This window comes from Aquarana catesbeiana, linkage group LG03 (genome assembly GCF_042186555.1).
Source record: "Aquarana catesbeiana isolate 2022-GZ linkage group LG03, ASM4218655v1, whole genome shotgun sequence".
In the NCBI taxonomy this organism is placed as follows: domain Eukaryota; kingdom Metazoa; phylum Chordata; class Amphibia; order Anura; family Ranidae; genus Aquarana; species Aquarana catesbeiana.
Window position 1 is genome coordinate 483,280,370 of NC_133326.1, and position 12,561 is coordinate 483,292,930.

At 43.3% G+C, this 12,561-nt stretch overlaps 1 pseudogene; it reads left to right on the forward strand.

Annotated features, from left to right (window-relative positions):
• Window positions 1-9,265: 9,265 nt before the first annotated feature.
• On the forward strand, window positions 9,266-9,398 carry LOC141135861 (U2 spliceosomal RNA; annotated as a pseudogene).
• The last annotated feature ends 3,163 nt before the right edge of the window (window positions 9,399-12,561 follow it).

Consider the following 12,561-nt stretch of genomic DNA (forward strand, 5'->3'; position numbering starts at 1 on the left):
TCACCAAAGAACTTTTAGAATAACGCGCAGAGACAGCAGCACCCTGCACATGCGGAGCTTTGTGGTGTGATGCAGTCAGTGTGCTGCCCTTAGGCTGGCCCCTGGAGGGCATCCTGCCTCGTTGGTGATGTGCCTCCTCCTCCTCCTCCTCCTCTCTCCTATCAGGCACCCACGTTGAGTCAGTGACCTCATCATCCCCCCCCCCTCATCACTGGAGCAAACCTGGCAGTATGCTGCAGCAAGGAGAGCATGACTGCCAGATTTCTGTCCTTCTTGGGCACCCCCTCTGCCCGTGCTCACGTTACTGCCTTCATCTAGCTCAGTATCATCATCAGAGCCTTCTAAATGCTGGGCATCCTTCTGGAGCATGTACCCAACACTGTGGTCAAACAGTTCGAGGGACTCCTCAGGAGGACATGGTGGGGCTAGGGAAGGAGTCACTGATGCCATTGAGCTGAGGGAAAAGGCCGCATTGGCAGCTGCTTTGCCAGACAAAGTACCCTGAGCATGGGTGAGAGAGGATGAGGAGGATGAGGACGGCTTGGTCATCCACTCGACCAAGTCTTCCACATGTTGCAGCTCAACACGGCCAGCTGCCGAAAAAAAGGCCAAGCGTGTCCCACAGCCACGTGCTGATGAGGATGCACCGTGTCTACGACCAGCACTGTTGCCTTCAGACACAGAGCCTGCTTGCCCTCTTTTATTGGCTTGTGACTGTCTGCCTCTCCTTGTTGGCCTTCCAGACATACTAATGGCCTGTAGCTGCACTATGCTGGGATATATATATATATATATATATATATATATATATATACACACTGAGATACTGCAGCTAGCAAAATCAACTGCCTGCCTGTAGTATGAGAACACCACCAACCTTCTACAGGTAGCTTTAGCTGAACACTGTGCAGAGGTAGCACTACACTAATGTGTAAATAATTTAGCTGCCTGCGGTAGTGATAGGATCAGGAAAACACCACCAACCTTCTACTGGTAGCTTTAGCTGAACACTGTGCAGAGGTCTCACTACAGTAACGTGTAAATAATTTAGCTGCCTGCAGTAGTGATAGGATCAGGAAAACACCACCAACCTTCTACAGGTAGCTTTAGCTGAACACTGTGCAGAGGTCGCACTACACTAACGTGTAAATAATTTAGCTGCCTGCGGTAGTGATAGGATCAGGAAAACACCACCAACCTTCCTACAGGTAGCTTTAGCTGAACACTGTGCAGAGGTAGCACTACACTAACGTGTAAATAATTTAGCTGCCTGCGGTAGTGATAGGGTCAGAAAAACACCACCAACCTTCTACAGGTAGCTTTAGCTGAACACTGTGCAGAGGTCACACTACACTAACTTGTAGCTTTAGCTGAACACTGCTCAGAGAACGCACTACACTAACTTGTAGCTTTAGTTGAACACTGTGCAGAGGTCGCACTACACTAACTTGTAGCTTTAGCTGAACACTGTGAGGAGGACGCACTACACTAACTTGTAGCTTTAGCTGAACACTGTGAGGAGGACGCACTACACTAACTTGTAGCTTTAGCTAAACACTGTGAGGAGGACGCACTACACTAACTTGTAGCTTTAGCTGAACACTGTGCAGAGGTCACACTAAACTAACTTGTAGCTTTAGCTGAACACTGTGCAGAGGTTGCACTACACTAACTTGTAGCTTTAGCTGAACACTGTTTAGAGGACGCACTACACTAACTTGTAGTTTTAGCTGAATACTGTGAGGAGGTCACACTAAACTAACTTGTAGCTTTAGCTGAACACTGTGAGGAGGACGCACTACACTAACTTGTAGTTTTAGCTGAACACTGTGCACTACACTAACTTGTAGCTTTAGCTGAACACTGTGCTGAGGTCGCACTAAACTAACTTGTAGCTCTAGCTGAACACTGTGAGGAGGACGCACTACACTAATTTGTAGCTTTAGCTGAACACTGTGCAGAGGTCACACTAAACTAACTTGTAGCTTTAGCTGAACACTTTGGGGAGGATGCACTACACTAACTGTAAATAGTCTAGCTGCCTGACTGTGGTACTAATAGGATCAAAAGAACATCAGCAATTTTCTTCAGGTAGCTGTAAATACTGTAACAACACAAGCCTGCCTGTCAGTAGGAAGATATAACAGGAACGGATCTAGCTAAACTGAATACAGTGTGTATATATATATATATATATATATATATATATATATATATATATACATACATACATATATACACAACACCTGGGATGCATATATCTACACAATACACTGTAAGTGCAGCTAACTGACTGACTGTCCTGCCTAATCTATCTAACTTAAATCAAACGACACTGTTCTCGCTCTGTCTATCTCTCTGTCAAGCCGGAACACACTACACAGGGCCGCCGTGCAGGCTGCCTTATATAGTGTGGGGCATGTTCTAAACCCCCTGAGCCATAATTGGCCAGAACCACCCTGGCTTTGGCCAATTACAGCTTTCTCTACAGATGGCGCTGTGATTGGTCAAGCATGCGGGTCATAGTGCATGCTTGGCCAATCATCAGCCAGCAATGCACTGCAACGCCGCAGTGAATTATGGGCCATGACGCACCACACGAATTTGGCGCGAACGGCCCATATCGTTCGCAATTTGGTAAATGATCGAACAGCCGATGTTCGAGTCGAACATAGGTTCGATTCGAACACGAAGCTCATCCCTAGTTTAGACTACAGAAAGAGGTCATGCATTATCTTGTGTAATGCCATGCCACAAAACAATGTTTGAACAGAAACTGAAACTGCTGACACCAGAATGTGAAGATTTACTCTACTAAAGTCTGTGCACACAGAGCAACAAATGACATTATCAAAATACATGATCAATGCACATTGTATGCAGGTAAAAAAAACACGGGTGCAGGTAGGAATGTTTATAATGGCTGTGCGGTCCCAGACTGCAGTATGCATTAACCTCTTCAGCCCCGGAAGAATTTACCCCCTTCCTGACCAGAGCACTTTTTGCGATTCTGCACTGCCAATTGCGCGGTCGTGCGACGTGGCTCCCAAAAAAAATGAACGTCCTTTTTTTCCCACAAAAAGAGCTTTCTTTTGGTAGTATTTGATCACCTCTGCGATTTTTATTTTTTGCGCTATAAACAAAAAAATAGCGACAATTTTGAAAAAAAAAACGCGTTATTTTTTACTTTTTGCTATAATAAATATCCCCCAAAAATATTTAAAAAAACATTTTTTTTTCCCCAGTTTAGGTCGATACGTATTCTTCTACATATTTTTGGTAAAAAAAAAATTGCAGGGGTTAACCACTAGGTGGCGCTGTAGGGGTTAAGTGTGCCCTAGGGAGTGTTTCTAACTGTGGGGGGGAGGGGCTGTGTGTGACACTACATTGATCGCCGCTCCTGATCACAGGGAGCAGAGATCAGTGACAGTGTCATTAGGCAGAACGGGGAGATGCTTGTTTACATTAGCATCGCCCCGTTCTTCCTCACCGTGAGACGATTGCGGGTATCCCCGCAGACATCTGGTCCACGTGACCCACACACGTGGTCACGGAGCTCCCGGTGGGCGTGCCCGCAAGCCGCCTCTTAAAGGGCAACGTACAGGTAGGTTAATCTCCCGGTACGTGCCCTTCTGCCGCAGTATATCTGTGTGAGGCGGTCAGGAAGTGGTTAAACATCCAGCTAATACTGATACTATACCCTCTGTTTTAAAAAGGTGCACTAAGGCCCCTTTCACACTGGGGCAGTGGGTGCGTCGGCGGTAAAGCTTCGATATTTTCGCAATGCTATTCGGCCACTAGCGGGGCGCTTTTACCCCCCACTAGTGGCCGAGAAAGGGTTAAAACCACTGCAAAGCGCTGCTGCAGCAGTGCTGCGCCGACGGTATAGCCACGCTGCCCCATTGATTTCAATGGGTAGGAGCGGTGAAGGAGCGGTTTATATACCGCTCCTTCACCGGTCCAAAGATGCTGCTAGCAGGACTCTTTTTAGCGTCCTGCCAGCGCACCGCTCCAGTGTGAAAGCCATTGGGGCTTTCACATCGGAGACACAGCAGCGGCTCTTTCATGGTGCTTTGCAGATGCTATTTTTAGTGCTGTAGCACCTGCAAAGCGCCCCAGTGTGAAAGGGGTCTAGAGAATGCACTATATATATATATATATATATATATATATATATATATATATATTGGATATTGACAGTGTGGGCATATTTTACAGCTGAAATAAACTTACAACTGGAATCACAGAGCTTTTAAACTTTTTGTAGCAGACTGTAGAGATAAAGTTTGATCCAGGGGTTGTACTGAGTTTTAATCTTTTTATTGTTTGAACAATTTCCGTCTATATCATCCCTGATTGACTGGAGAGAAGAGCGAATTTTGTGTTATCAAGGGCAAAGGAATTTAATTAAGAAGTTTATCTATTTTATATGAATTGTCTGTAAATGGTAGGCTATAAAGTTTTTGGCAAAAATGAAAGAAGGTGTTATATACAGTATTTTATTAGGATGTGAGGTTATCTTGCTGGGGACTATATGGCTTCTAAGCGTGTTTTTTATTTTCTGGCCAAGCTTGTAATAGTGTATTTAGCCTGAGTCCAGTGTAGGATTTTTTCACTATTGTCCGATAAAAAAAAAAACCTAACTGGAAATTCTGATGGTTTTTTTCTTTGATTAGGTGTAAGAAACATTGCTGATTAATATATTCTAATCTTTGTATTTTTTTTTTTCAAAAATTCAATGAAGTTATAGGCTGTTACTTTTTGTTCTTACTGACTACTGGCTTTCTTTAAAGTGGAACTTTAACCAAGAAAAAAACAATTTGCAAACAGGCAGGGTTTTTAACACAGAAGAGACATACTATTGGGTTGCAAGTACAGTTGCGGCAAAGCTTAGTAAATGAGAGAGAGCTCTGCTGACTTCCATCATCCAATTATGTGCAAGCAAAAATGTTTTTTTTTTTGTTTTTTAATCTTCCTTTCATGTGATTGGGTATTCCTTGTAAAGTGAAGCTTTATCTCATTTACTAAGATCTTGAGCAACTGCACTTGTACAAGTGCACAGTCTCATTGCCTTTAGTAAATCATCCCTTATGCCTCTCCTGCATTAAAGTTGCTTACTTGCCTGTTCGCCGTGCTGCACACATGCAGCTCAATGTACAAATTTTGGCAATGCCAAGATAAATAAACTTGCACACATAAGCAAGTGTCACGTCATCACAGCAGGGCAAAAGAAAATGTCTGAAGATCGGTACCCAGAAGTCAATCTGGCCGAAGATGACCACGGCCATGGGGAGCTCCAGGAGACCGCAGCACTGGATAGAAGGTGGGTGTAGTTCCACTTTAATAAAAAATCTGTAGCATAATTAACCACTTGCCGACTACCCGCCGCAGATGTACTGCAGCAACGTGGCTCGGCTGCGCAAATCGCCGTACCGGTACAGCGATTTGTGCACTAGCATTAGTGGACTTTCGCACACTCTGATTGGCCAGTGGGGGAGCCAATCAGCAGGTCCGGCAGACTCGATGTCCACCGGCCGCCCACGCTCAATCCCCGCAGAGACAGAACGGGGATCTGCCGAAGTAAACAAGGCAGATCTCCGTTCTGTCAGGGGATGACACTGGATAGAAGGTCTCCCGGAAGATTCGGGAGACTCCCGCATTTCTGCGGCAGCTCCCGCACACCCGCAAGCGCCTCCCGATCTCCCGGGAATGATCGGTGTGGCGGGGATCAGCTGTGATCACCAATCTCCTTTGTATAGATTTTTAGCTGACAGTCGCTTCTCCTTCTCTCCCTCCCACGGCTTTCAGCTAAAAAGCTATACAGGGAGATCGTTGATCACAGCTGTCCATCCAGCCACACCGATCATCCCCAGCTGTTCTGTGTGCTCCTCCCGGGCCCCCTCCATGTACTTCTCCACCCCCGTTCTCCTCCGGCCCCCCTCGCCCCCCGTATCCGGCTCCTGTCCTCTCCCGCCGGCTGTGGGGGGAACTAGTTAATGGACACAGCGAGTGAGATTGTTCCTGTGTCCTGTGATAAATGAAAAGAGTAAAGTGTGTTTAATCTGCTCAGTTTATGAATGCACAGGAGCCTCTGCCTCCTGTTCATTCATCTTTAGTGCCGAGAAAGGGACTGGGAAATGTGTGTCCTCAGTCCCTTTGTCTGTCTTAAAGGGGAGATGTCTCACCAAAGCCCCCCAAAAAATATAAAAAAAAAAATTGTAAAGAAATTCTAAAAAAATGAAAAAATTTAAAAAAATTAAATAAAAAAACTACTGACACCACTCTCCCTTGCCCTACCAACACTGTCCACTTCCCCAACCCCCTAACCCCAAAAAGCATTGTGAAAAAAAAAAATTAAAAACAAATTAAATTGTAAAAAAAAAACAATTATTAAAAATTAAAAAAAACTACTGACACCGTCCATATACCACCCACCCCCACCCCCTTCCCCAGAAGCATTGCGAAAAAATATTGAAAAAGTGATTTAAATAATATTTTGCCATGGGGGTGGGGGGGGGGCACGTTTGCGGGCGCTAAGCGCCACCTCCCTGAGATGAGTTTCTGCAGGTTGGGATGTCTGGAGATCGGTCTTCCTGCTAAGAACGAAGACGGATCTGTGTGTTTCCCCAGTCACACAGTCCCCCATACAGTAAGAAAACACAAACAGGGAACACATTTAACCCCTTCCCTGCCAGTGTCATTAGTACAACGTTAGTGCATATTTTTAGCACTGATCACTGTAATAATGTCACTGGTTCCCAAAAAAGTGTCAAAAATGTCAGTTAGGTGTCCAATCTGTCCGCCAAAATGTCACAGTCAGGCTTAAAATCACTGATCACTGCCATTACTAGTAAAAAAAAAAAAAAAATAATAATAATAAAAATGCCATAAATCTATCCCCTATTTTGTAGACGCTATAACTTTTGCAAAAAATAATCAATATATGCTTATTGGAATTTTTTTTTACCAAAAAAAGGTAGAAGAATACATATTGGCCTAAACTGATGAATACATTTTTTTTTTATATATTTTTTTGGATATGTATATATGCATTATAGCAGAAAGTAAAAAATATTGTTTTGTTTTCTTTCAAAATTGGTGGTTCTTTTTTTTGTTTATAGCGCAAAAAATAAAAACCTGCAGAGGTGATCAAATACCATCAAAAGAAAGCTCTATTTGTGGGAAAAAAAGATCAATCTTATTTGGGTACAACGTCACATGCCCGCGCAATTGTCAGTTAAAGAAACGCAGTGCTGTATTGCAAAAAATGGCCTGGTCATTAAGGAGGTAAATTTATGGGGCTGAAGTGGTTAAACACAGCAACAATTAGAATCAGAGGTCATCATTCTCTCAAGTTATCTCTCGCATTGACCAGATAATGATGATGGAAAATTCCACATCCATCTTTGATGCTAAGTGGGACCCTTGGTTCATTTACCGCCATAGCGACTGATCTCACTTAACATTTTCAAATCCTGCTTTCCCAGGTTTTCATGTAATGAATTTACGCTCTACCTTGTTTTGTACTGAGTTTTCCTTTTTTTAGTTGTAATTTATTTTTGAAAATGAGATAAAAACACTACACAGTATTATCTGCTCCTCCAACAGTAGGGAGCGGAAAAAACTGGATGTTCTTAAGTCGCTTGGTATTGAATAGCTTACAAAAAAAAAGGATGAAGATGACAAGAGTGTTATTGACTAAATTTGGGCATTTATCTGTATAAGGGCACTGACATCACCAGCATCCCATCCCTTTGTTTATGTGTGCTACTGGGAATGACCCAGCCCAGGGCTGATTGGACTAGAAAATAATGCAAACTGAAAGTTCATATAGAGATGAGTTCAGAAGAAACTAGAGTTCATCTCTAGTAGTAAGCTATAAAATGTCACTCATCCACTGTCCCTGACTATCTGGTAGTCTCCAAAGGCAGTTGATATCATTGGTTTATGTTTAATTGTCATATGACCTTTGCCCGCCTGGTCCTGGGAATTGATGGGCACTTGCATGGTGAAAGATACCCCCGCATGCAGGGTGAGTGGCCCCGCCCACAAGACATTTTGCAAATTCTGTGCAAGATGCATTAGTATACTTTGATCTCTTTGACACTTAGGGGCTGATTTAGTAAAACTGGAGAGTGTTAAATCTGGTGCAGCTCTGCTGATAACAGCAGACCTGTGGATGAGCCATCTGTGTCCACTCAGTTTATGCACAGCTGACACGGACAGAGCCCACTCTGCTCTGTAGTCAGCAGGGAGCAAACAGACTCTGCTCTCTGTTTACATTCGACTACCTCCAATCTGATCCACCTACACAGAGGACGACGGATCCCCTTCTGTTTTTTTTTAGCAGACCAGAAGTAGAAGTATGAATGGACACAATTTCATAAGGGTAAATGGACTGTCCAATCAGGTCTGCCTAAAAAACTGACAGGCGGACCTGATTGGACCCTTTGTTTTAAAGGTGCCTTATTCTTGCTTCGCTATCTAGTAGGTCACTGACCCGGTACAAGCTTTTACATATCGGCTATACTGGCTTCTTACATACACCGTGTACCGAATGAGTGATTAAGAAAGTAGTAAAGATATATTTATCCACATATCTATCCTGAGAAGTCTGTTTAAGGTAATAAAACTTGTCCTGCTATAACATCTATCCTAGATAGATTATTGAAAGTTGAATATTAATCTTCAGATATAGAAAAGGGCATTTTCACACTAAAATAGGTTTGAGTAAACAGGTTTTATTTCCATGTATTCATCAGTTATCTGTAAAACAACATAATTTATCACAATTTGTTCTGGCTCACTAAGCTGGGTATTCACATGTTGTTCAATATACAGGGTAATTATATTTTACATAGAAACTCTAGCCCAGAAAGCTCATTTCACTCTTTCTCGGGCCAAATCACACTGAGCTTGTTTTATAGCTAGGTAAATATCATTATGCTGACTAAAACAAAAACTGGACATGGTTCTGTTTATTTAAGACATTTCTTACTGACTATTTGCATAAACAGTGGCTGCAACTGCACCCAGAACCATTTTTTAATATTATACTATTAAAAAAAATTGTTTATAAGGAGAAAATTTAATATGGCATATACAAATTCACAAGGGACGGGAATACTGTATTTTTTACACATCCCATAAAATATCTCATTATGTTTAGTAAGTAGTCCTGTTTTATTTTATATTTGAAAGCAGTGATTAATGATGAACAGTTTGAAAATCAGGCAGATTTGTGGATTGCACATTTAGTTATGGGATCGCTTCTCGGCCTTTTGGCTAAAATCAAGTGTAGTATCTGTTCTTATCAGTTTCCAGGAGGTGGCGCTTGCTTCCGTCCCTGATCTATGGCGAGATAGAGATGGGATGGCGGTTACTATGCTAAACCTGCTGGAGTAAAGGTGACCTGGACAGTTTGTAGCCGAAAGGGAAGCCTTCTGATAGGGATGGAGAACCACGGGGTCTGAACCAGAGGGTCGGGACCCTGTCCTTCTGGCCTGGATTGGGGCAGCTTTAGCTCCAGACAGTTATTCGGGAGAGAATGCTGGCTCCCCTTTCTCCCACCGGGGGAGCGGCCAGTATTTCCCGAATGTAATTAGGTAGGAGGGACGGAACGACGGTGAAGCCTGATGGTAAAGGGCTCTCACCAAGCTTCCAGAACTCCATGCCTTTCTGCCTGGGGTGGGGGCTGCTGTGGTCTGGGCTGGTGGCCAGGGTTGGTCTTTGAAAGCCTATGGAGTATGTGCCCCTGGAGTGGCAGTCCAGGGGTGCCATAAAATCACTGTGAGTGGCAGTCACTTTGATTTGAGGCACCACGGTCACTGCACCATAAAACACGCTTTTTTAGCACCTGCCTCTTGGGCCAGGCCTTTTGGCTGGGACCAGAGGAATTTTTTATTCCTGGCCGGAGGGCTTGGTCATTGTTTTACACAATGGCCACCTTTTTCACTCTCCTCTTCACTATCCCTTCCCCACTTTCTCATTTATTTTCTTTTTGATTGAACCTTTGCTTTGTTTTGTCACGTCTTGTACACGTTTGTCTCACTGTGTGGCGAGTAACAGGCATGTACTGGCCATTGGGACTACAGGGAGTTTCCCGGTGGGCCGATGGCTCAGTGGGCCGATTTCAGTGACAGTGGACCGCTGCCTCCCTCCAGTCCTCTGTCCCCCCCGCAGTGCTCACCTCCTCTCCCTGGCTAGTTATGCAGCGCGCCTGAATACAGACATGATGCTCAGGAGTCAACACTTAAAAGCTCATCATACGATCTGGAAGGAGGGCGGCCTCACTTTCCTGCCTAATCTTGTTCCATTGGGGGGGGGCGCCAAACTGATTCTTTGCCCCAGGTGAAATAATGTCTAGCTTCCCCACTGGTACTGCCTATAAGAGAAATAATGTAGAACGGCTAATAGCTAGTGGGTGGGGGGGGGGGCTTGGGTGGCAAGCCGGCATGGGAGAGACCTGTCAAAGTGGGCCAGTCTGGGTGAAGTCCAGGGCCAAATTTTTGTCCCAGTCCAGCCCTGGCGAGTAAGGATGAGTCCTCGGCCCAGCCCTGAAAGTCTTGGGAAGGGGTGGACATGGCCTTCTGGCTTAGTTCACCCTAACCCATGCGGTCTCCCTTCGGGGGAGCCCCACCTAGTACTTGGGTGGGTTCTGTTTCGGCAGACCCTCCAGGGAACGGGATCTGTCTGGTTTCGGCCAGATAGACCATTGTAAAGTACCTTTGTCCCCATCTGGAGCCTAACACCCCAGGGGATCAGGGAATTGGCACATTTGTGTACCCGTTGCACTTTTTTGTGAGCACTCTTTATGTGTGTGCACATTTTTTATGCACCGGTTGAAGTTTTTTGGGTGTGTTATGCATGCCATAGGCTTTCAATAAAAAAAAAAAAAAAAATTATTATGGGATCGCAGACAGAACCCCAAAGAAGACAAAAAATACAAAAATATTTTGGATTAAAATGGCTGCAGCCGTTTATTATTCATATAATAATTATTGATTAAATAAACAATTGACTAATAATATTTATATGAATATATTTATACAGAAATTATATAGTGCCAACAGTTTGTGCAACATGAGGGCAGACAGTATAGTTACAATAATATTATATATATATATATATATATATATATATATATATACTGTATATATATATATATACTGTATATATATATATATATATATATATATATATATATATATATATATATATATATATATTTTGGAATTTTTATTGATTTTTTAAATAGTACTAATGGCGGTGATCATTGACTTATAGTGGGGCGTGAAATCTGACACTAACTTACCATGGGTGGGGCTGACTAACTGCCACTGACCGGTGACACTAATACAGTGATCAGATACTATACACTGTCATTGTACTAAAGACAATAGCTGGAAAGGGGTTAACATCTAAGGCAATCAAAGGGTTAACTGTGTGCCTAACAAGTGTTAATGTGTGCTGCTTTTTACTAATTATCTCTATGTTTCTTATCTAAGCTTTGCAAGGATGGATCTTTAAGTTGATTGTCAACACAGGGCTCTGGGCTGTGATCGGACACAGCTGACCGGCAAGTCCTGTCCATGACATGACTGTGTACATTCATAGTGGGTGTCAGCGCATGAGCTGCGCCCTAAATCTGGAGACAGGCAGCAACATACCAGTATGTTGCCTTGCCTGTACGGGCCGCCTACCCGCAGGACATTGTGGGCGGGTGGTCCCCAAGTAGGTATCCTATATAACTTGGGCAGCACAGTGGCTAAGTGGTTAGCACTTCTGTCTGATAGTACAAGGGGTGTTGGTTCAAAACCCAATCACAGCACTACTTGTCTGGAGTTTGTATGTTCACCCTGTCCCTGTGTGTTTGTCTTCATCTGGGTATCCCAATCTCCTCCTGCACTCCAAAGACATGTTAGTAGGTAATTTGTTCCTAGTATGTGTATGTATGGATGTAAGTTAGGGACCTTAGATTGTAAGCTCCTTGAGGGAAGGGACTGATGTGAATATACAATATATACTGTATGTAAAGCCCTGTGTAAGCTGTTGGCACTATATATAATAATAAATAACTCAGCCGGTACAGTTTGAGTTAGCATATGTTAAAGGGTCACTAAAGTCAATTTTTTTTTCATTTTGGATAAAATAAGGGAGGGTTATGAGGGTTGTTATTTTTATGTCTATTTCTTTCTCTATATTTTTTTGAACTTTTTTATTTTTATCTTCATTTCCTCTTTTATATTTATTTATTATTTTTACTGTTATTCATTTAATTTTATTGTATCTCAGTTTATTTACCCATTCTTAGTCCTGTGTTGTATATATATATATGTATGGCCTTTTTAACATGTCTTGCCAAACATAAGCACCCTATTGCTGTATGGCTTGATCCTTAGTGGGAATTATGCAGGGTCTGTAGTTTGGAACTAGGGCTTGGAACTAGGGCTGGTCTGCTGCACCTTGTAGTTCCTTGCGCCGCCCCTTCCTCTCCCCTCACTCTATATAAACCCTGTTGATGATGGCCGGACTATACGCCTGATGAAGGAGCATGCATGC